Below are 25,295 nucleotides of genomic sequence, written 5' to 3' on the forward strand. Positions count from 1 at the left end.
TGTCACGCTGGCCACGTGACCCGGAAGTGTCTGCGGACAGCGCTGGCTCCCGGCCTCTAGAGTGAGATGAGCGCACAACCCTAGTCTGTCAAGACTGGCCCGTTCGGGGAGGGGTACCTTTACCTTTACCTTTAACTATACTTGGGCAGCTGCTGCTGCTACAAGTAGTGACATCTTTATTAAGTACCACTTGGGTCCAAGATACCTTAAGAACCAATTGAGCCCTTATATTCCAACTCAGTAGCTAAGATCATCCAGAGGAGCCCTGCCACTTATCCCTTGTTTTGCAGAGGCCCAACTGTTGGGCACTTAGTGGAACAATCTTCCAGTCGAGATTCAGCAGGCGTCCTTGCTTTTGACTTTCAGACATCTATTGAAGCCCTTTCTATGCTGATAGGCCTTTGCAGCTGTTTAATTAGCCAGTCAGTTTAATGATTATTGTACTGTTTTTAATGGTGTTCTCTTTTATTGTTGTATACCGCCCTGATATTTTATGATATGGCAGTATAGAAATGCTTCTATTAAAAAATAAATAGTCTAGAGTGATGACTGGATATAAACAAAGTGAATCACATCTATAATCAAAATAACAAGCATTTTTCTTTCTTCTTGTGAGGCACCACAGGCCTCCAAACCTGCTCCACAGCATGTGCCTGTTTTGCTTCTCTATATGTCACTTGGGAGGGCAGACCTGAAGGAGCAACTGCATGTATTACAGCCAAGACAGAAGCTGTGGCTGGGGAGTAAAGCAATGGTTCTCGTGATTCAGAACCAGGTAACTCCACTCTAAACAAGGATAACACTTAGATTCAACTCCCAGGACTGTTTTTGTTTTCTGTGTTTCACACACTTGTCCTACAAAACAATACTCCGTGTGACACAAATTATGACATGTTGATTTTCACAGTATCTGGAGAAGCTGCCATGCTCAAGATATCATACAAAAAGTATGGGAGCTTCATATGCAATATATCAGATGACACCCAAACATTCCCCCCCCCCCCACAGAGCTAGTCAAGTGGGGGCAAGTATCATATCTCTCATTTCATCTTTTTCCAACTAAAGGTTGGCTGAATGGCAGTTAGTGATATGAAGGAAGTTCAGAAGAACAGCATCACCAGCACAGTACGCATTTGGGGTAGAAGACAGGTCTGCAACTATCCACTGACTTGTAGGAAACTATGCTTCGCATGAGGCAAAAAATTTAATCCATAGTGGTTTAGTGCAAGTAACCTAGATTGTGGTTATCAAGAAAATACATGGTCTTAAATAGATGTTCCTGAATTAGCCCACTCCTGAGTGGAACTACAGAAAACTATTGATTAACATCTAGCAGCTTCCTGAATTGTATAGTGCCTCGTCCATATACCACACATGCTCTAAAAAGACATATTCAAAAATAAAGGCAGAGAGGACAAAGAGCAATTCTTCCTTTAACCTGTAGAAAGTTTAGATAAACTTGCCTTTGATAATCGACTGAACAAGCTGCACTGCCAGCATCAAGGGATGGTGTAGGGATATCTAGCAGGTGCTGCAGTTTATCACAAAACCGTCTAAAATAATTGGAAGTGACAACCAGCACTACCACAAATGATTTATTAGTCTTTCACTCAGCTTTTCAGCTTCCTCGGGGCCAGAATAAATAATTTACCAACTCTGTATCTTCCAATCATTAATTCTTCCCTGTGCTTCCAAACTACATTTAACTCTGCTGGGTTCAGTGGAATTAAAAAACACAATATGAAGACACTCCCCCCCCCCACAAACAACATTCCCAAGTATAGTATTATCCAGCTGCATCTAAATGTAAAAACGTCATTTGAAACAAATTCATTGTTAGGAAAGCAGTCAGAATATCTGGGTACTAAATAACAAAGACTGTCAGAGAATCTGTAGAATAAAAAAAAAGTTGAGGAACTAAAATGGAAGGCCAGTAGGGATAGGGAAACTATTTGTAAATTACTAAGCTATTGTTATATCTCAGGTGCAAGCTGATTAGGAACCCTGCCTCCAACCCATGAGCATAAAGCCAGTATTAAGACTAGAAAACCTCATTTTATTTGCATGCAAACAGATACCCTCCGTCAAACGGTATCAGCTTTTAATGTAAATATTCATTTAAATAGCTTATGTGCTTCAGTCAAAAAGGGTTCCAACCACAATCAATAGTCTCTGTCCTCTGACTCACAATCCAAAAAGACATGACAAAGATTGGGATGGAGAAGGAAATAAACAAACTCAGGTACAATTTCTTCTAATGATCAGCTCGGCTGAAAAAGTTCCAGAAGAGAAGGAACCAAAAGTTGCTGGTCTCTTGGCTGTGTCATTGGAGAGTCCTCCATCCCCTCTCTTTCCTCCTCCACTGCAGTGTAACGTAATGGCTGCAGACAGCTGCCAACTGATGCAGGAAGGAGCCTGGTTTCACAGCAGAACCAGCAGCCAAGGTTCTACACAGTTCTTCTTCCTTCTTGTAATACAGCCTGATATATCAGGTGATGCCAAGTTGACAAAGCAGTGAAATGGACTAAAAGTGCACAACATGAAGCAGTCATTTTTCCTCCGACTAACTCCACCACGGTTTCTAAAAATGACCTCTGTATTTGAAGCAAAAGGAACAAACAGAATATTCTACCAAGCAGAACCCCAGCTTAGAAGACAAGACTGTACTATGCACACTGCATGATTCAATTTAGAACATGAGGTACCATATTCCCATTATGTAGCGAAAAACACACAGAAGACTAAATCACACCCTAAATCCATTTTTGATGTAAGCTGGTTGTGTGTCTCATTAAATCAGCATCTATGATTAAAACAGAAATCATTTTTGGTACATAATGTATTGCATTGTTAAAGCAGCATCTGTTTATAGCATAGGATAACATATTTTTCAGATACAGAGGAAAAAGCAGGCAAGGATAATAAAAACACAATCCAGACTTTGATTATATAAAACTATTTTTTGCTGCTAAATGTACTAAAGGGGTTAATAACATTAATGTGCTAATATTTTGCATTCTTATGAGAAGCTTCAAGCTGTTGGAAATATTCTGAAGAATTTCATGGTACTAACAGCTTTCTTTTAAGTCCTATGGGACTGAGACAACTCAAACTTTAAGTGCTTAGAAGAAAAGCTCTGTAAAGCTATGAAGGCTAATCAATAGGGCTTTCACCAAATGATAATATAGTCTGAAATGAAATAAATTATCCATAACAAAAATGCCTCCCCCTTTTCTTCTCATTAATATCAATACAGCAAGAAAAAATAATACTACATACATTCCCCCAAACCCCTACAATGTAGAAATCACTAGTCTTCTTCTTTGGCGATCACTTGTAGCCGAGTAAGATTGTCTTCCATGAAAACGATCTTAATAACAAGTCCAAAAGTGACTGTGGATGCCCATTCTGGATCCCGCATCCTTCCACAGTGGGGACATCATTCTACGACTGAAGATATTTTGGAAGTGGCAATTCTATGCGGCTTTGGGATGCTTTGTGACTCAAGGTGAAATAGGAATGGGAAATAAACTTCTATAGAATATGGGGTCTCATGTATTCAGCTGGTATCCCTGTTAACCAAGTCCACAGGAAGGCTTTAATGAATAACCAAAAGCCCAATCCTAACCAGGTCTACTCACAAGTAATTCCTATTGAATTCAATAGGACTTACTACCTGGTAAGTGAAGTTAAGATCACAGCCTAAATATTTTAAAAGCCAGTTTGCAACATTCCAATACATCCCAGAAGAAACATAACCCAAGACAGGCAATACAAATTAGTGATACCATATTGGTCCGAATATAAGCCGCACCCGAATATAAGACACACCTTTAAAATTCAAAGGGGAAAAAGAAAAAAAGACAATACCCGAATATAAGCCGCTCCCTTAAAATTCTGCAGGCACTCACACCCGTTCCATTTTACCGTATGTCTGTTTCAGCAGTGATATCATAAAAGCCAATTTTTGTAAGGTTAGGACTTTAAGCTACACTTTAACTTTTCATGGTCAGAATTTGGAAAAAAATATTGAGGCTTATATTCAGGCCAATACAGTAGATGGGTTTATCTAGTTCCATTTCACTCCCAGAATAGCAGTGCCCCATTTTCTGCTCTGTCTTCTGGTTTTGAGAATTTCTGTAACTAATTTCAGAATTTTTATGTATTTATTTTATATCTTGCCTCTTCTAAAAGGAGCTCAGAGCACTGTCCACAGCTCCATGCCACATTTCATTCTCACATCAAATCTCTGAGGTAAGAGCACTCCTTTTAGGAAGAAAGCTATTCTGCAAAATTGTGTCTGTAACCTGAAGCGTCTGTAACCCGAGGTACCACTGTATGTGAACTGAAGAAGCACCTCTAGTGATTATTTCAAGACATTACACATCCACAATAAGCCAAGATCGATCAGAATTGCTGATGACATGCCATTTTTTTGCTGTCCTGTGGGAAACTACTTGCTTTTACTTGCTGTTGTTTGCAACAAAATCTGTGGTCAATGCCCTCCCCGCGCCCACCTCCCCTGCAAAAAAACCAAACAAACATGCAAGTAAGTTCAGTAAGATATTTTGGAATCCTCTTGTCAGCAAGTATCCTCTAAAGATGGTCATGTCAGATGGTATCAAATTTTTTTTGCATAGCCAATGAAGCACATTATCAATGAATGACTCAACTCCCTAAATTTTTCAATGATGTGACAGATGCTCATGATTTGATCATATGTGCTTGTCCTTCTCTGAAATGGTCAGGATGTGGTGGGATTTCTGCTATCATTTGCTTCACACAATATTAGAGTCATCATAAAATTGGTAGTGACATATGAAGTACGAGAGACCTTAGCTCTTCTTGTCGGGCACCACAACTAATACTGCAAATATAATAGATTTAGTAGATAAGCAAATTCCCAAAAGGTCTCTTAGAAACGTAACAAATACATAAACCTAAAACAAATTGTACAAAGTGCAAGCAGTTCTTCATAATTAAAAGTTGTTCTCAACCTTCACCGATCTCCTTAATACAGTGTGAACCTCACTAATTCATACTACCTATAATTAATTTTTATTACTTTAGCTTTCTAAATATTAATGTCCATTTGTACTATAGGTGGATAACATTCCTGACTCACAGTTTCTACGCAGTGCCAAAGAAAAAAACTAACACTGGGTGGCTGGATTCAGTTTGGAAACAAAGTACCGTCATACCTCTTGTTACGTTTGCTTCAGGTTGTGCGATTTCAGGTTGAGTCCCGCAGTGACCTGGAAGTACCGGAAAGAGTTGCACGCAAAATGACATCACGTGCATGCGCAGAAGCGGCAAATCGCAACCCGCGCATGCACAGACACGGGTTGCGTTCTGCTCATGTTGCAAACGGGGCTCCGGAATGGATCCCGTTCACAACCAGAGGTACCACTGTACGGCCAAGAGTAACCCAATAAGGAAATACACGTGAATTTTCTGAAACATGACCAATCCAATAATTCATGAGAAAGAGACAGAGGGGGAGATGAAAGAACAATAAAAATATACAAATATTAAAAATAGAATGATTATAATTATCTTGTATACATTATCTAGACTGCTGGGTTTTCTTAACATTTTCACATGCGCATAAAACCTCAGATTTCAGCATCAGGTATTGTTCATGTAATCAAGACTACACACAGCATGAAGTACAGGTACAGCCATACCTCGTGTTGTGTTCCGCTCTTTCAACTTATGACTGCAACAAACCTGGAAGTGTTTACTTCCAGGTTCACCACCCGCGCATGCACAGAAGTGATCTACACACAATCTGCTCAATCGCGCCGCACACATGCACAGAAGAGGCACTCTATTTGTGGACTTTTCGGGGTGCAAACGGCACCCCGAAACAGATTAAGTCCGCAACTAGAGCTACCACTGTATTGCTACTGCTTTCAAAAGAGTTTATCACACTATCGTATCATCAACCAACCTAGACTGCCAGGACTATGTCCTTAAGATGACAAATCTTATGCTCATTGTTTTTTCTTAACTTGACATGCTTCCTCAACATTCTCCTCCTGAGACTTTCAATCAGGAACAAATGTTTACTGTTATTTACTTCTTCCGCTTTTTAAACGAGGGACAGATCTTAAGTTTGGTACAAGCCATTAACAGGAGGATTTCCACTATCACCCCTTTTCAAACACCTCATCCATTCTCTTTGTCAATCCACTGAATATGTGCAATGTTTGCCACCAACCTCAAAAACATTCCATAGGATTTAACTCAGGAGTAGTAGGTACTGCATTAGTGTCACCCGTTTTAATTCTAACATGCAAAAGGCACCTTTCAATTCTTAATGCAAAATTGTTGCAATGACTGTCAGCTCAAAGGCTTGTTGATTGATAAACAATGCTGTCTGGTGACTTTTCTTGTAAATGAGCAGAACCATCTATTTTAACTTTCATTCTACAAATCCTATGCCCCACGTATTCAGCAATACTGTATTCATATTGTTTCTCTGGCATATCCTCCAGCATTATGTATTTTAATATACACGTGAAATTTTAGTTTGAAAGGAAACTGGGGACAACTACCCTGCCAAAGACAACTGGCTCATTAGGAAAATAAAGACAAATTTCAGTATAGCAAGAAGAAACGCTGTCTGGTGCCAAGCATACATTCTTATCCACAAAGCAGATGAGGAAGATTCAGGAGGCCGCCAAATTCCACATTAGCCAACCTTCGGCTGCAGATATGCAGTTCTAACTATTAACAGAATCACAAGGAACTAGACCAAGGAACTCATTAGACCTTAGCATCCTCTGATGCTTCAAACTGTGCAGACCCACGCCTTCTGCAATGACATTATTACACTACTTTGGCACTGTGGGTCTATAACATAGACAGTGCCTTACAACGTTGTTTTTTCCTACCCTGCTTTTCTTGCTTTTTGAAACTGTAGTTTACATTATTCTTCATTTGAGGTTTCCCTCTACCCTTTGCTGCATTATTTCCTGGTTCCTGTTCAATCTTCATCGCTGCTACTTCAAGGTTTCTGCTAATAAAATTCCATCTTCCTCCTTCTCTTGCTATCCCTGTGTGCTCCCCAAGATCCTAATAGGTCTACTACTTGCTGAATCTTTCCCATTCTTCATTACAATTATGTTGCTTCTCATTTCTGCTTGCTTCACTGGCCCTCTCTTTCCTCTTGGATTCTACTTAAGCTTCTGTTGCATTGGATCCAAAAGTTCCCTTTGCTCCATTGGAGGAAGACTCCTTTCCTTAGAAAAAGAGAACCTCTGGATCTGAACCATTAAGCTTAACAGAATTCAAAATACAGCAGACACGCATAGACAAGAGAGCCTGCAAATTATGTGCATTGTTCATAAGAATTAAGGTTTGTTAAGAGGAAATCCTCATGAAAAGGAGAGATGTAAAAGGTTATTTATTTATTATTTATATAAAACATTTATATCCTGCCTTTCAGCCAAAAAGTTTGACCAAGTGACTTATGCAAGGCCACTATCCAGTAAGTCAGTCCTTGCATTTCCAAGCTTATCTTATTTACAAGCCTCACCAATGTTCAATGGACGGTTGTGTCAGAAAGAAGTACAACTTCATGAGCATCTCCCTTTAGCTGGGGACTATGTGTACAAAGTCCTGTCAATTAGAACACTGTTGCTGTATTCTTTGTGCTTACATATTATGTTGTTGGTATCCACCTGTCTCAATAAACAATGGAGTGTGCCTCCGGGGGTGAAGTCAAACCGCTGACTTAGCAGCATCAGAGTGAACTCCCTGGGATGCTAGCCTGGGCAGTGTGTATGGAGGTCCTGGGCTGACTAAATGACAAGACACCCCTCTTGACCTTGCTGATGCTTCCACAGGAAAGGAAAGCAGTACATTTGGCACCAGCTTGGATGCAGGAGATGCCAGAAGGAGGCATACAAGGCAGCATCCAACAGTCTTAGGGATTGCACTCTGGATTTGTGCAGGGTTTACTCCTAAGCCATTTTTTCTCCCAAAGATTTCCCCCAAAGTGGCGGAGGTTCAGGATAAGAGTTTTCCTTCTCCATGGACTACCTTCCCAGGTTGATGGGCTCCATCTGCCCCTTTTATATATAGGTTGTCTGCAATTGATAGTATTTGTAGGTTTCATAAGAAAATAACAATTGGTAGTATTTGTAGCTTTCATACAACAAACAACAACTTTTTGTTAATAAGTTGGATGTTTTATGCAGGAGGTCTCTTAGTCTAATGTTTTACTGTGCATTTTATTAAACTATCCTGTCTGGGTCAGGGTTTCAATGAAATGGTGTATGGCTAAATGCAATAAAAGTGACTTGACAGGACATTGTTATGTTCAAGAGGTCCAGGTTACAGAAAGCTATGCACACAACTAATTGTCACACACAATTAATTGTCACTTTTTTGTTTTCCTGTTTTCATTCTGGCACATAATTAGCTGAAAAGTATCTAACAACCAAAGCTTTATGCCAGCAGAGGTTATACTGGACATATGCCCTGGAAGAGGAAACCATATCTCAAAGTGCCCATTTGCTGACACTTCCAGCTTCAAAGAGCCCTGGCCTGGGTAATACTAGAAAATGGAAACAGCCACTATTACCTCCAAAATCAGTAATAACCATCAGCTTAGACTGCCACTACAAGTTTTTAAGAAAGAAAAGTATATGGAATATTGCCATGCTTACAATACTACTTGCCCTACCCTTGCAGTAAGGAAGTACACATAATTAAACAATTAGCATATCTAGAAACTTTTTTGAAGATAGGTCATGCCTAATATTATGCCACATTAACCATTCATTAATGCTTTTCACTTTTCATGGTAATGATCGATAACTGAAATAATACAGTGGAAGTGTGAATGTATTAATTCAAGCTCATTAGCAAATAGTTTGCATGAGTATAAAGAAGGTCAATACACCAAAGGCTAAATTGAGTCTGCCCTAATTTGAAACAAAAGTATCTAATTTTCACCTCCTTCCCCAAATTCAAGCACCAAGCTATTTCAAAGAGCATCACTTATGATATAGCTGTTCAAAATTAACGATAAAAACACTGGATAGAGGATGAAGTTTCAGATTCTGAAGCTGGATGACACACATGCTATACAGGGAAAATGATGGCAACAAGACAATAAAATCCAGAGCATGGGGAAAATGTTCAGGGTGGTAGGTGGCAGGCAATCAAATCCATCAAGCTGTTTTAAAAGGATCCCTCAGGATCCAGATACTAAGCCTTATTTGGGCTTATTTACATCTTACCCCAACTAATGTGTAGAGCATTTACTCATAGTAACTGAGGACTGTGCAGTAGTTTACAATGCAACTATCAGATGAAAGTCTGCCACAACCTCAGGAGTTGCTGTGACACGAAATGAATCTGGGTGCAGCTGTGCTTTATGCTGAGCCACAAACCCGCAGGTTACAGAATCAATCTGAGGTCCCCTCAGGCCCTGTGCTTACTCCAACCACTAAGATGGAATAAGATGCAGTTGACCCAAGAGTATAAGAAAAAGCTTCCTATTCAGCTTTGCCAAAACAATATGGTGCTCTTCAGCTTTGTATTCTTTAGTCTGACTCCTGGCTCCCTCTTTGGTCCTCCCTCCTGGTTTGTCCTTCAGTCCTCTCTTACTCTTCAGTTCTGACTTATAGATATATGAGGCTGCTTTGTCTTAAGACTAACCTATGACTTAGCCCATGACACACAGAAAGCCCACCATCATATTATTTTGTCATTTTCATCTATTAAAAACATATAAATACAAGACAAGCAAGGAACTGAAAATCAGACATGGCAAAATAATATTTTAAAAAACTATAGATGCATGCAGATGTTTTCTGTAGTTAATACAGTTAGCAAACAGTATCATTTAGGTCCCTGAACTGTCAAGTACAGCAGTTTGCAAAATTATAGTTTACATTTAAACTACAGGAAAGGAAATACACATGTAATTATTACATGGAGAGACCTACTATTGTCCAGTAGGTGGTTTCAGTTCTTTTCTCCAAAGAACTGCTACATGATATGAAACCCATTGAACTTCTCTGCACCCCAGTACCTACAGTCCAAAGGTTCTGCACAAGTCATTTTGATCCACCTTAGAAACATATATAAACAGTGGAGTACTGTATTTGTTTTAATTACAAAATAGCACTGAAGTGATTATATCAGTTCCTGTACTTCATTGCAAAATGTTGGTTAAACTTGGGAGAGTTTAATTACAATATGTCTTTAAAGGGGCGGGGGGAGGAAATTAGCAAGGTTGCTTTTTTTGTTTTTTAAAGAAGCCCTGTTGTGCAAACCTATGTATACAGGGTGATTCATAATGAAGTATGCTGTTTCCATTTATAGTGAATGGAATTTATTCTTATGAATCACCCTGTATATACATAGGCACATGCAAGTGCATTTTTTTTCCAAGGCTGGAATTAAGATGTGTTTGAATAATATTGTAAAATATTATTTTAACCTGTAGCATCCAAGGTTGACATGCCATTAAAACACAGTAAGTAAAAATAGCACTATCTTTCCTAAAAATTATACAGCACAAGATGTAACCAGCTATTCTCACAAATTGGTGGGTAAATGAATGGGGTGTGACAGAACTCTTGTTTAATGTGACCTTTGGCTGTGCTTTCACTTCTCACTAGCTGTTCTCAGGGCCAGTGCATAAGCTGCCTTATATTACCCCTGGAACTATCATAATATGTCATTCAGGAAGCATTTAATACTAGTACAAGTGAGTGACAGAGCATACGTGCAATATTTAATATCAATGCTTTACAGGCCTTTTTCAATAACGTTTTTATATTGTGAAAAAAAATACAAATGAAAAGGTTAAGATAAATAAAAAACTTCCAAAAAGATGTATATTACTGGGGATGCACTTCGGCATAAACTACAAAATACAATGCATTCTACTGTTATATGCTGAGATGTATCTGACCTTTGTAAGTATGTGTTTTTTTAAAACAAAAACAAAAAACTGAAAAACGAATGTAAAAAGCAACCAAGGTGTTCATAAAGGTGTTATGAACAAGGTTTACAAAACTTCAGCAATCAAAAAGAAAGGAAGAAACCGCCCCCAACTTGTCATTGCCTAATGCTGTTCATCTAATACAGGAGAGAGAAAAGCCATTGATACACACTCTATACAAGTTTTTTATCCATGTATATAAATCAAAGGAAACAGCTTCCTTTAAGGCAAGCATATGAAGATACTAAAGCAAGATACCAATTAAATATTCATACATTCAATATTTCAAAATAAGGAATTTGGATATACACATGCATAATTTAAGTTCTATAGTGAAACATATCTACAGAGGCTATTTCTACTGTACTGCAACAGCATCCCAACTTGAAATGTACAATGCATCCTTTCCCATGCCCTGTTAAACTTTAAATTCTATAGTAATTCATCTCAAGCACTAAACACAGAATAAAGGCCATGTTGTGCACACAGCACATTTATCAGAACTACAGCTTTGCCCTCATCATTTTACTACTCATTGCATGAAGGAGATACTACATTCCCCTACAAAAAAAGAGAGGCTGGGAAGGCTGTATTAAAATAAGCAGACTTACTGAATTTTAAAGTGAATTAAAAGTTTAGAGTTAACTGTAAAACATTTACAGCAGCTGAAGTCACAGCAGTGATTTATAGAGACATGCGCAGAAGACCAAACTATTTATTCATATTTAAGGTAAGAGCCGTTTTGCATCCTTGTCCAGTAACCCAAACACAGGTAACATCTGCAGAATGATTTACTTAGAACACATCTCCATCCTACTCGTCACTGGCTTTTCCCTGCCATTTATCTCCTCTTTACTGTCCAATCAATTCAGGACACTTTAAACACCAGTAGACATCGATCTTCCCTGGGCCCAAAAACATGTCAGTTTTCTGAGCATTCTTTCTGTATGAACTTTTCTTCCATTATTAACACGATATTTTATGTGCTCCACCCCCGGAAAGATGGTGCTTTCTCATGAAGCCCCCTCTTCCTTCTAGGATCTCGCTCCGAATAGACTTTCTGCAGAGTTGAAGGAGCAGCAAACAATGCATGAAGCTTGCCCTGTAATCTAGCAACTGTTAGTAATAGCCTGCTGGGTGTTTATGCATTTATCATTGCTGTGGCACACCAGGAGGGGGCTCCATATGCAAAATGCCCCAGGGAGGCAAAGCGGGGTGCTGAGACTGTGTAGACACCACCTGGACTCACTATGTGAACAAAGGGCATCTGCATCCTACCCTCTCTGTATGCAGAGGCCAAATCGTGCATCGAAATTAGTGTAATGCAGGAAGCAGAGCATCTTAGAAATAGAAAGAAAAGTATTAAGGGATATTAGAGATGGAAGGAGAGACTGGTGGAGCCAGAACTGTCTACATTAGGTGTGATTCAACAGTAAACATTAGAAGACATTAGGAATGACACTTTGAAACCATTTGTAGGGCAGGTTAGTGTTTGCAGTGAAACTTACTGAGCAAGACCTCCATTTAAAAAGAAGAGGCTACTCAAGTTTGACTGAGCTCAGAAAATCTTTCACCTATTCTCTTAGCATGTTCTGAAAGCAATCATGAAGCTTCAACAAATTACTGAATGACAGTGCAACAATTGTCTGTATAATGGGTTGAATCAAGAGAATCTTTCCTGCAACAGAGAATGTGTCTCTATATCCAACACATATAGAAAGTGTACAGGAAAGTACACTAGTTGTGTAAACTATGGAGAAGAAGAACGTGTTCACTTTTACTCCAAAGGTTAAATATTTATCTTTATATAGCTATGGAACAGCACAAGCAAGATTGTGAACAGGTAAGTAAGTACGCAGTCACAAGTTACAAAATGCCATGTAAAATGTGTACCTACAAGGAGAAGTACTTCATATGCAGAAAATATATCTATCTATTGGCCTTGCAATGAATATAAACTTGCCTCAAAGCTAATACTTTAATTTTCAAGAAGCAAGTAAGGGGATAAAAAAAAAACCTAGTCAGTAACAATGCAGCGTCGAAAAGCAATAAAATCAAAATTAAGTTATAAATAATTTAAAGCTTGTCATGAAGATGTATTAATAATTCATCAGATAAATAATTTACTAAATAATCAAATAAATAAATAATGAAATACATAAATAAATCAGCAAATAAATAATTCTGCAAAATAACCTAAACAATAAGTCACTAAAACAAATGACAGCCCTACAAAACTATAATGATTTTCTAAATTCTGATAGTTTTAAATAAACAAATGTATATAAAGTAGATCAATCTTTGTTAGATAAAAATATATTTTTTCAGTGATACTGGTGAATTCCTGATTACACTGCAAAGGCTACACTTTAAATTTCATAAGAATGGAGCTATCTTCGTAAATTAACAAAACTGCTACTATATATCTTGTCCCTTACATTCCATGCGCTCCCTATGTACAACTAATTTTTCATCAAATATATATGGACAGGCACTTTATAATATTTTTAATTCACATTCTTTTCAATGCAGTACTTACAATACTGCTACAGCCCTCCTTCGTAGATTTCTTACTATCTTCTTCAAACCTTCAGAAGTTTTGCTGCAGGGAAAAACAAGTGGAATAACCTTAATTATTACAGATGGTATCTCATTCATTAGTGGATGACAACATTTTATTTGAAAGCATACGAAAAGCTGTTTTATAATTCTACAAAGCAACTTAATGTGAAACAACCATTACTGTTTGCCGACTACCTAAAGTTTTTAGAAGTCTTTGGTGGAATGATTTCAAGCAGACTGATGTGTGTTTGTTGTATTTAAACTGACACACAATCTGTGCAAACTGGCAGTCATTCAGTTATGAAGACAAAATGTGAGAAGGACAAAATGCTTGGCTGACTTCTAAATCCTTCCTCAACGTTTAAAGCTCATAGTCCTTGGAATTATACAGAGGTTACCAAGTTTTTATTATCTGAATGCACATTTAAAATTAAAATACCATCCACATCCTTGAATGGTAGTATCAATCTGGGGCAACCAATAAGGTAAAGGTAAAGGGACCCCTGACCATTAGGTCCAGTCGTGGCCGACTCTGGGGTTCCGGCGCTCATCTCGCTTTATTGGCCGAGGGAGCCGGCGTACAGCTTCCGGGTCATGTGGCCAGCATGACTTAGCCGCTTCTGGCAAACCAGAGCAGCACACAGAAACGCCGTTTACCTTCCCACCAGAGCGGTACCTATTTATCTACTTGCACTTTGACGTGCTTTCTAACTGCTAAGTTGGCAGGAGCAGGGACCGAGCAACAGGAGATCACCCCGTCACGGGGATCCGAACAGCCAACCTTCTGATCAGCAAGTCCTAGGCTCTGTGATTTAACCCACAACGCCACCCGCATCCCAGGGCAACCAGTAGAATGTTACAAATCAAAATTCATTCAGGATTTGTTTTAGTATGCTAAATTGGAGCTCCAAAGCATTGTACTGCAAAACATAGTGGGACAAACATGTTCCCAACTATACCAATTATAGTGAGTAGAATTATTTCCCACTACTGATATTCTAAGAGTTCTCTGTATTCTAAGAGTTCTCTATTTTATGGAAGGGCCTTGAAATGTAATTGTTACCTGGTCCTGGTTTCTGGTAACTAGCAACCTAAAAGCAAGATTTGTAGAATTTCAAAGGTGCTTAGGGCTATTCTTACAGTTCCTGGACTTCATTTGTGGATAAAGTCTGAACTATTTAGGGGACCGTAATGAAGAGACAATCATACAAAAAACTATTTGTTATACATAATCCATTGAACAGATTTCCACATGTCAACAAGGAAAATCAATATTGGAAGTGAGATGTGTTTTGCTGAATGGTCATGCCAAATTACTTGTAATTTTCCTGTCCATATTTATGGAAGCAAACTGAACAGCTCCAGGTCTGCTATAATTTAGACTATCTCACTGGACATCCCTTGTAGACCAAACTATTAAACTATTTGTGTGGGGTTGACTAAGATTAGCTTAGTCTGTTAGACATACAAGATTTCTATTTATTTCTTTATTTCATAAAATTTACATACCGCTTTACTGCAAAAAAAATCAAAGCAGTTAACAAAAATTATTGCTAAAAAATTGCAGCCATAATTGAAAGCATAAAGAAAGAGTAAAACACAACAGATACCAAAAGTAAGGAGTTCCAAAGTGTTGGTGCTGCCATACTAAACAACAGAGTTCTTACAGATACAGGGGATCTGTCTTACAGTTATTTACTGTTTTCTTGAGGCTGTCCATAATTAAAACCAATGCATTATACAGTCACATGTTGAGGGCTACATTAGTACATCTAAATGGCATTCTAAACTGCTGTTTTCTGCTTTGGTTTAAGCAGTAGGAACTGTTCATAAAGACATCCAAGATATATGCTGCATCTCCTAAGAATCCTCTTAAGTCTTTCATATAGTAAACATTAAATTTCAGTTTAAAGGATAGGTGCAATTAAGTGGCATCTTAGTATTAGCAGGAATTGCATGTAAGCTATTAGATAAAATGTGGAGAAGGGTAGTTCAGTGGTAGCAGCACATGCTTTCCATGCAAGTTCAATCCCTGGCATCTCTAGGAAGGGCTGGGAAATACTTCCTACCTAAAACCCTGAGGAACCTCTTCCGGTCAGTGTGAACATTACTGAGCTGGAAGGGCCATGGCAGCTTCTTAGGTTCTTAGGTGTTTTTTCTAATTCTTTAAAATACTATAAAGCAGCATAGTTCCATAAATATAAGAAAGGTGTGTTTCTAATGATTACCAAGAGTAACAGTCTTTCAAAAGCAAACAATGAGCATGTGATGGTGGGAAGCAATGATTGCTGAGTATAGTGTTACCTCAGGTTAAGTACTTAATTTATTCTGGAGGTCCGTTCTTAACCTGAAACTGTTCTTAACCTGAAGCACCACTTTAGCTAATGGGGCCTCCTGCTGCCGCTGCGCCGCCGCTGCATGATTTCTGTTCTCATCCTGAAGCAATGTTCTTAACCCGAGGTAATATTTCTGGGTTAGTGGAGTCTGTAACCTGAAGCGTATGTAACCCAAGGTATCACTATATATAGACATGATTAGAACTGTGTTATTACATGCTATGGCACTTACTTTTGAGTAGACATATATAGGAGTGTACTGTGAGTTATGCAAATAATTTTGAACATGTTAACTTTCTCTTTTAAAAAAATCAGGTCCAGTAAAAGGAAATAATAGCAAGACATAGGCTGAATGGTAATAACTGAGTGCTGAGGACAAAAATCTTTGAAGTCATCACAGAACTTACAGAGGGATGCACAACTTGTTGCAAGAGCTATCTCATTGTATCTGCCACTTCAACACTGCTTCAATTATTAACTCAAGTGGTCAAATTCATTGAAATTTGATGACATTTGCACAATAAAGTTCTACTATTTTCCATCTAAGGTATTAAATATAAGAAGTTTTCAAGGACACAGAACTCTGCTGCAAGAGTTACATTAAACTAATGCATGGCCACCTTTTTCCAAGAATACCATCCAGCTCTGGAAACTTTTGATTTATGGATATACTGTTTTAAAGCAGTTCATACATTAACAAAAATGCAAGAAAAGGTGGCAATACGGTTGCAGCTCTTATCCTATTGGCAGCATATCTACTTTAAATGGGGTGTTGTTTATTTGTTGCATATAGCAGAATTAATGACACTAGAATTAGCTTACCCTTCTTGAAGCATTATATGAGATTATTCCTTGGTCTCTTCCTCTTTGATTTAGTACACCTTTTAAGATTATTTATTAATGTTTGGATATCTCATCCATCATCCATTATTATTGGTGTCGTAAATTAGAGGAATGGAACAAAGCACTGGACTATTCACTTTTTCCATATTCATCAATAAAACAATCGCCTCCTCTGGCATGTAGTGAAAGAAATAAGTTGGTTTTAGCTGTCAGACTGCAAGAACTCCCTCCTACATAAACAACTTCTATGGATAATTTCTGAAATCTGGCACAATCGCATCAAAGCAATTGTCTCCTATGGGGACAGGGAGAAATTGGGACTGAACAAGCAGAAGGAGTACAACAGTGGAAAGATATATATGTTTTGAGGATGAAGAAGAACTGTGATAATGAGTGGAAGAAGGAAACTGGGAAAGGAAAGATGTGTGTGCAGGCTGACTTGGGAAAATTTGGCATGAACTGTGGTTCAGGGTGCAAGAGGCCTGGCTAGCTCTATGTAATTCTGGGATTGTGTTGCTCATCAAGCAGCGGCAGCAACTGGGATGAGGAAGACCACCGATTTCAGATTCCAAAACAGTTTAAAATACTAAGTGACAGCTAGTGCAAACCAGCTTTGAGAAACCCCACCCTCATATCCGCATGGAATGAGAGGCAGGATCATATTACTAAATGTGCTCTAGACATTTGTCATCATAATCCAGGATCCAGACTAGGTTCAGAGTAAACTGGAGCATTCCCTGCCAATTCATTTCCTCTTTAACACTGATTCCAGTGTTGAAGCTCATAGGAGCAATGGTGAGAGCCTCCTTTAGGCCCTAAATTGTGCATGGTAGTGCCCTGTGACATCAGCAGCCACACAAGCTATATTTCCCATGCTTCCAGGTATCCTGGACATAGATGTGTTTGCTCATAAGAGCATCTAAGAGCTACTAGAAACGCTACCTGTTGCCACATAAAGATAAATATGGGACAAGAGTGGTGAAGAGGGGGGCACAAGGAACCTAACTGGATCCATTCTGGTTTGGGTTGAGTTGAAATGAGACTGAATGTAAACATAGTAAAAAAAGGGGGGGGGAATTCTGGAAATAAAAGTAGGAAATGGCTATTTGTCCAATAAAGTTTAGAAACTAAAACTATAAACCACCCCACTTTGGAGATATAGCAGTAAAATTTCACTACCAGTAATGCCTTTCAGCAACATGCAATGATAATTAATTTTGCTCTACAATTTCCTCCATGGGTATTTTCTCATAGGAGAAAGTTATTATATACCCTTTTATCTTTAAAACACCAATCCCCAAACTATTCATATATTAGGAATGATAATACATTTTGACTAAAACAACATTTTGGGCCCTCCTATTCCAGTAACAGCTATGTCAATTGAAGAGATGTTAAAAGCCTAGACATGAAACAGCTATGTTTTCCCACAGAAACTGACACAAAACTAAGTGTTCACTGAAGAGGGCTATTACACAACTGGGGGAGAGGGGACAGACAAGTCTGGCTGGATTTGATCTCTGGATTACAAGTTGAGGATATAAGAGTAAGGAAAGCTACTTTAACTGTGCAATTTATTCACTTTACCCCCCTTCTTTCTTCTAGGATATAGGTATGACTCTTCTTGGTTTTTATATCACAATGATATTGATTAAAATATAATTAAGATCTTATTTTGCTAGTATCTCTTACAAAGTCGGTTTTAGATATCTTTAAAGTACTAGATTGAACATGGTCAACAAGATGGGAGGACTTCTGGAGCCACAGCTGTTGCTTTCCTCTCATTTACTGAAGCTTCCTTGGACTCTAATGTATTTATAGACTTTTATCACTGTAGAGGCGGTGATTATATGCAAGGGAACTGAGAAGCAATGGTTATGGATACAAATGCATGAAGCCCCAAGGCTTCTGGAGCAGAGAAGACCTCAATGCATTAAGCTCTGTCGAATTTTCTTTCTTGCAGCGAGGAAACTGTATGTTAGACTCCTTAATGATTGCATCATACGCACTGTTCACTCTAGTTAAAAAACTGATTAAACAAATAACTAGATAAGCTCTTTGGAAAAAAGTCTGGTCCCATACCCACTAGAAGTGTAGGCAAGATAATCTCTATACCAGCATGCATAAGCATGATATGAATGTTAACTGCATTGTATTCCTAAGCATTATTATAAAATTATACTGCCTTCCTTGAAGCAGTGAGATAACAAAAGCTACACTCTTAAAAAACACCTTTAGAAATATCCACCTTTTCCTGCTACTTTTGGGCAGCTTGGCATTATAAACTGCTGGACAGAGAGAGTTTTTAAGACTACTCTCGGGGGTCATATGCTCCAACTCACCAATGGAAGTAAAAATATGCCTACATCTGGTCAAAGTGCTTAGGTAATTAACACTGCTAAAAAGGCATAGAATTTCCATCAATCTGGAATTAGTCTCTGCAATCATTCTAATTACCTTATTGACTTCTTTCACCATTCCCCAGTTGCTCTTTTAAAGTTTAAGCTTACAGTAACCACACTTAAGAGCCCAAATAACTGTCCCATTTCTTATGCCCTTGATTTAATCTTTAATGGCTGATTCTAACATATATTATGTGCCCGGTGAAAACTGCTAGCAGTACTTTTGCATGGTGGTAAATTCCCACAGTAGTTTTAACATGTCAAAAGCAACTCACTGTGTGGATTGCCTGAGTCACATGGAGTCAGCTCTACACCATCCCAGCTGCCATTATGAATGTGTAAAAAGGTAAAGGTAAAGATACCCCTGACCATTAGGTCCAATCGCGGACAACTCTGGGGTTGCAGCACTCATCTCGCTCTATAGGCCGAGGGAGCCAGCGTTTGTCCGCAGACAGCTTCCGGGTCATGTGGCATCCTGACTAAGCCACTTCTGGCGAACCAGAGCAGCGCACAGAAACGCAGTTTACCTTCCCGCCGGAGTGGTACCTATTTATCTACTTGCACTTCGACGTGTAGTGTGGGCTAAATAGCACTGGGCAGCCTCTGTGATGAGCAGCAATAATATGTTACAACTGCCATGTGGAGTCACTATGATTGTGGAAGAATGTTCAGAAGATTCTAAGGGACCACTGTAACATACAACTCAGCCCAAAGAGGAATATAAACACCATCTATTAAAAATTAAGTATAGTGTCTGAAATACAGTAACTTTAAAACCTGCCATATTCCAAACAATAAACCTTCAATCAAGCAAGTAATGGGCAAACCCTAAAAACATATTATCATATTAGAGGCTTGACACCAAGAAAGCACCATGACATACTCATCATGTTACACAATATACTGTCTCTCCTACCCAGTAAATTTATATTGATTGTAATGACAGTGATTTGTTAATTCAGAGTCCTATTTAAATAGAAGCTTTCCATTGCTGAAGTCAGCAGCCATGCCATTCATGTATCCAAGACTATGAAAACACACCGGTTTTCTTTCCTAGAACGAGTATTAAACAGCCTGAAACACACAGCTGCAATGTTTGACTTCATGAAATAAGTGCTTACTCAGCAAGCATACAGCAGGTAATGCATTATTCCACTTAAATTTAGTAGCACTTTATTATCCATTTTACACAAGAATCCATAACAGCAGCAAGTGTATTGTTTGACACACAGTGAAAACCCAGATATTGTGTCTGACCTCTGTCAGATGAATTAATAATTTCTTTAACAGTGACAAAGCATCATGAGGAAACAAAACAATACAACATAGAAGGTAGCATTCTAATAATGAAGATCGCCTCTGACAAACCAATTGATAGGTACATTGAAAAGATGGGCATAAGATTTAAAAAACGGGCAAATTCAGTTTTCCTCTGGACCAGGAATAAGAAAATTGAATTTATGAACATCATGGTGATACTAAAATATGGCATTCTTTCTTTGTTTTGTACCTATCTGAATCTCTGTTTCATTGAAAAGAACAGAATACTTCATACACACATTTTTTATAAATATATGTATATGTGCAAAACAAGTGTACAGACATGCATGCACATGCACACACACAAAAAAACTATGTAACACTGTGTATGTACATGCACACTGCTCAAAATACATGACATGTGCGGCTACTTTGCCCTCTGAGGCCTGGAGCAAGTATACCCAGCTGCCCCCCTCCTCTGCACGGGCCTGTTGCTAAATTGAATCTCCAAGTTCAGAAATACTATGCCTATCCACTGCTGGCGGAAGAGGTTGAATGGCAGGGGTTTGTTATTTCCTTTATGTTTTACAAAAATATATGTTAAAAGAAGCAAAATTCTAGGTGCCAACATCAGATTTTACAGCTCTATTGAGTGGGAGGATTTACAAGGTTCCCCAATACTGTCGCTGTGGCACAGTGTTATATCACAGAAACAAAACACAGAAGTTAGTAAAGCATTGATCTCTTACACAATGACATCAATATTTTCAGAACTTTCCCCGCCTGCAGGCAGAATGGCTCTCTCTACAACCAATCTCTCTTCCACACACATACACATACAAATATGCACACTTATGGTTTGAAACTTTTGTATTTAAAGTATTTTCTCCAGGCATATGCTTCGTATTGAAGAGCAGTCTATAACTTCATTTGGCACCAGCGCCAAAGGAAGGCTCTTGCATGGTTTCATCACAAATTCTGATCAAGAAACCCCAGTGTACTGCTTTTTGAAAACTTGTGGGTAAGCAGTTTCAGTGACCTAACTTGATAAACTACATCTGAAAAGTAAGCTCTACCCCCGGGGTAGAGAACTTGTGGACATTCAGAGTGGTTGGACTATGAGTCCCATCATCTCTGTACCGACCAGGCTGGCTGGAGCTGGGAGTCCAATAATATATGGAGGTTCACTTGTCCCCCCCTGCTTTAAATTCATGCAACAAACAAGTTAGTGATCTTTAAGGTGCCGCAGCTTTCCTGCTTCTTGAAATACTTGTCATTTCCCCCCTTTATTTCTGTTACAGTTTCCTGGACAGATAATTAAAATAGACATTTTACTAACCAAAACTGATACTTTCCCCACATTGTGGGTTTTATACCAGAAAATGTTACGTTTTGCATAATATTTAAATGTGCATGTGCATGTATACAGCCACAGCCACATGAACACACAGCCCTATACAGACAATTATGTGCAAGACTGGCTATTTGGTTACTAACCAAAAACAGGAAGCCTCAAAAATGAAAAATAAAAAGAGAAATTTGTCTCTAAAGTATTGTTCAATATGCCAAACACATTATTTCCTTACAAATTGATCAAAAAGCTTCTGTTTCAAAAGGACATACAAGGCAAAATCTTCTTGGTTTTTAGTTACTGCCTTATTCATTATCACTCTGCACCAAATGAGGGCCAATGCGCAATATATATTAGGGTAAATATCCCAGAGAGGTTTTAAAAGACAAGTATGCAAATTATTCATGGGATGAGAATCAGCTCCAGCAACCCCAAAACTGCTAGGACTCTTATGATCCCTGTTCTCTTCCCAATCAGGAAATGCAGCTCCTGATACTTAATACCCCTCTGCCTATATTCAAAAAGGGCATCATTATCAAAGGTTAAAACCAGCTGTCTCCAATGCCCTATGGACAGTGATGAAGAGGAAAAGGTGGACCATAGACAACTCTATGACATTAAATCCATCACCTAATGTTCTCCTTGAAAGTTTAATAAGGTGCCTTAATCATGACTAGACTGCCACACTTATCAGATATCCACATTGTGACAGATAAAATGCAGGAAAACAAATGGTTTGTGGGGAAGGGTTCCCCACTGAATGTGGCTATGCCAGTTGGTTCACTGTTTAACTCAAGTGTTCTTGAAGAATTCTAACATAAATGGGTGGCGGTAGGGATTCATGGGATTCATGAAAACGAGGGTTTTCAGTCATTCTGTGGCTTGGAAAACATCCTCAAGTACAATTACACTAACTGGATGCACTTTTTGAATTTATTCATGAAGTAATTTACTGCAAGGGGACAAGGGTGGAGCTGTGGTCTAAACCACTGCGCCTAGGGCTTGCCGATCAGAAGGGCGGCGGTCGAATCCCTGCAACGGAGTGAGCTCCCGTTGTTTGGTCCCAGCTCCTGCCCACCTAGCAGTTCACAAGCACGTTGAAGTGCAAGTAGATAAATAGGTACCACTCCGGCAGGAAGGTAAATGGCGTTTCCATGCGCTGCTCTGGTTCGCCAGAAGCGGCTTAGTCAGGAAGCCACATGACCCGGAAGCTGTCTGCAGACAAACGCCGGCTCCTTTGGCCTACAGATCAAGATGAGCGCCACAACCTCAGAGTCATCTGCGACTGGACCTAATGGTCAGGGGTATCTTTACATTTAATTTCCTGCAAGCAAGACACGGCAGTCTCTATTAAAAGAAAACGAGTTCCATTGAAATCAGTGGGATAAGTTAGTCATTAGTCACTTGATGCCACATTAATTTCCACAGGACTTAAACATGACCAACTTATTCTGGACTGGGACACATAATCATTACATCCAGGCTGCAATTCCATGCAGACTCAGGTGAGAGTAACCCAGTTTAAACACAGTGGGTGTGATTCCACACAAACAAGTTTAGGATTGCACTAACAGTTAATGAAACATGTTTTCTGAATGTGGCAGATTATCATTAACAGCTCAATAGTAACTAACCGTGTTTAATACTAAATGTGCACCAGTGTGCCGTGTGTTTGATTGTGAACCAGGCCACAATCAGGGCATGCCACTTTTTTACCTTGTTCATAAAATGCAGTATTCATGCTTAAAATCCTACGTTGTGTCCCTAGTATACTTTTTAAGCAAGAAACTTCACTGAATTATTATTTCAAAAGAGATGTGTTACTATATAAATATAACAGCCAGACACCAAAAAATTACCTTACACATGTCCATGTGCTTGGGCTGAACTGTAATATGTGTATTTCTAAACAGAACGCCTCTACAACCCATGTAACAAACCACTTTTGAAAGTCCCTGAAATTTCATGATTTGCTATATAATAGGGAACACTTCATCTATAATACAGGCCCAGTAGACACAAAACTAGTTGCATGGGTTTTTTAAAATAAAAATCCTAGCCTATACAAATCAACACATCAACTCATGGGCACTAAACTAGGGACTTAAGCATGACAACTCCAAGTCTTTCAATAAAATCTTCCATAGTTCAAAACACCTTAAGCCACTTTACAAAGTGGATTGATTGTGCTATTATCCCATATGTAGACTCTTAATATACTAGAGAGAAATCAAACCACACTTAAAAAAGAGAATCTGAAAATTGGGGAACTACAAGGTTCGTGTAATCTCAAACTGTTCTCTAAACAATGGGGTGTTCTCAGTACTTAGGAGGCAGCTTCTAGTTTGGTTTAAAAAAAGAAAAAAGCAGGAACAGAAATGATGAGTAAGCAGATGTGACAAAATTTCATTTCTGAATTTGGCAACAGGATTGTGGCCTAAGGCCAACTGCCTAGAAATAAGCAGTCAATAGGACTGAGTAGACATGTATAGGATTGATCTGTAAGGCATGTGTGTGTGTGTGGGTGTATATACAGTGGTATCTCGGGTTAAGTACTTAATTCGTTCCAGAGGTCCGTTCTTAACTTGAAACTGTTCTTAACCTGAAGCACCACTTTAACTAATGGGGCCTCCCGCTGCTGCCGCGCCACCGGAGAATGATTTCTGTTCTCATCCTGAAGCAAAGTTCTTAACCTGAGGTACGATTTCTGTAACCTGAAGCATATGTAACCTGAAGAGTATGTAACCCGAGGTACCACTGTATACATATACATACACACACACACACACAAAACTTATTTGGTCACAAGGCCCACCAAACTCAACAGAACTGACTCCTGAGAAGACATGCATAGGATTCCACTGTCCAGAAGAGGGATATGAAAGTGAAACTACCATAAAACGCCAGAACTGAAGTTTTGTGGAGGGGCAACTAAGGAAAACCGAGCAGCTTGAGCCTGAGGAGCAAAGAAACAAGAGCGTCGGAGAAGATGAGGGAAGGAAGGGAAAGTTCTACCAGCTTCACCTATGAGCAGATTAGGAGGGGGTGGTGAAAACAACGCCCACATGAGCAGCTCCCGTCCTCTCTCTCTCTCTCTCGCCTCTTGGAAACCAGCTGAGGGTGAGAAACTCGGCAACCACCGAACTAGCAGCAGCAGCAGCGCCAGGAAGCACCTCCCCGCAACCTGCTTCTAGAAACGGGCGCGCAGGAGGGTGGAAGAGGAGCGGCCTTTGACGTTGCAGGCCTCAAAAAGAGCCACTTCCTCCCCTTCTGCGGCTGCCCTTCAGTGACAGCCGGGAATGGAGGAAGCCGTGAGGGGACGGAAGCGGGGAGGAAGGACGGAAGGAAAGACCTGGGATGGCTGCAGCCGAGGAGGCGGCCATTTGGGAGCGGGAAGGGGGTGGGGATGTGGTTGGGAGCGGGCGGCTTTCGTCGGCTTTTACCTGCTGCCGTTGGTGCAGGGGCGCTGGAGAAAGCGGCTCTGCCTGCCTGCCTCCTCCCCTCCTTGCCCGCGTCCCTCCCTCTCTCCCTCAAAAGCCTTCCCCCCACGGCCCGCCAGGCTGAGGGAAAAG

At 39.4% G+C, this 25,295-nt stretch overlaps 1 protein-coding gene across 10 annotated transcripts in view; it reads right to left on the bottom strand.

Annotated features, from left to right (window-relative positions):
• TBC1D5 (TBC1 domain family member 5) overlaps positions 1–25,295 on the bottom strand; it is a 289,716-nt gene that overhangs the window by 263,912 nt on the left and 509 nt on the right. For 5 of the 10 annotated variants that reach the window (XM_053359280.1, XM_053359277.1, XM_053359275.1 and 2 more), the window contains exons 1-2: positions 25,167–25,287; positions 13,509–13,571 (exon numbers count right to left, since the gene is read on the bottom strand). The gene's annotated coding sequence lies outside the window, so the exon portion shown is untranslated. Of the gene's footprint in view, positions 1–13,508; positions 13,572–24,747; positions 24,844–25,166; positions 25,289–25,295 lie in introns of those variants that run through there. The other 5 variants (XM_053359270.1, XM_053359272.1, XM_053359273.1 and 2 more) reach the window with 3 other exon arrangements.

The sequence above is a fragment of the Podarcis raffonei genome, chromosome 12, assembly GCF_027172205.1.
Source record: "Podarcis raffonei isolate rPodRaf1 chromosome 12, rPodRaf1.pri, whole genome shotgun sequence".
Lineage (NCBI taxonomy): Eukaryota > Metazoa > Chordata > Lepidosauria > Squamata > Lacertidae > Podarcis > Podarcis raffonei.